The sequence below is a fragment of the Pteropus alecto genome, unplaced genomic scaffold (assembly GCF_000325575.1).
Source record: "Pteropus alecto unplaced genomic scaffold, ASM32557v1 scaffold53, whole genome shotgun sequence".
NCBI classification, from domain to species: domain Eukaryota; kingdom Metazoa; phylum Chordata; class Mammalia; order Chiroptera; family Pteropodidae; genus Pteropus; species Pteropus alecto.
The window spans coordinates 5,398,390-5,398,958 of NW_006434366.1; positions in this window are offsets into that span (position 1 = coordinate 5,398,390).

Below are 569 nucleotides of genomic sequence, written 5' to 3' on the forward strand. Positions count from 1 at the left end.
GGCCTCGTGTCCCCCTGGGGAACGGAGACCGTGGCAAAACTGTGATTTGGGCAAAAAGCTCCGGGGTTTGAACTCCGGCTTCTACCGAACAGCTGTTCGGCTTCAGCTCCCGGGGTCCCGTAAAAGGTGGACTGAGAGCGCTCGCCCCAGGGTGTTTGCGAGATTAAACGTGTCGGTCTGTGTCACGACGGGGACGTGCTGGGCCACGGTGCGGTGGCCGTTCCCAACATCGTCGTATCTGAGCTGGGACGTGTCCACCTGCAGGAGAGGCGGGCCAGGCGCCGCGCCGGCCACTCTGTGCCCTCGGCGGCCACCGCCTGGATGGCAGCACCCACGGTGCCTCCTTGTTCCCAGCGGATCCGGACGCCACTGCACCACCCGAGACTCACGGCTGCGTCGGGCACAGTGCTGAGCCTTGGATGACGAACGTCTCTGGGCTCCCCAAACGGCCGGGCACCTCGGTTCCTGCTGTCTCCCAGGCTTCCCCTGGCGAGGCTGAGGCTGGACAGGTGCAGGCTGCTCCGGGGCTCAGCTGACCAGGGCTCAAGCCCTGACGCGCCGGACACGCA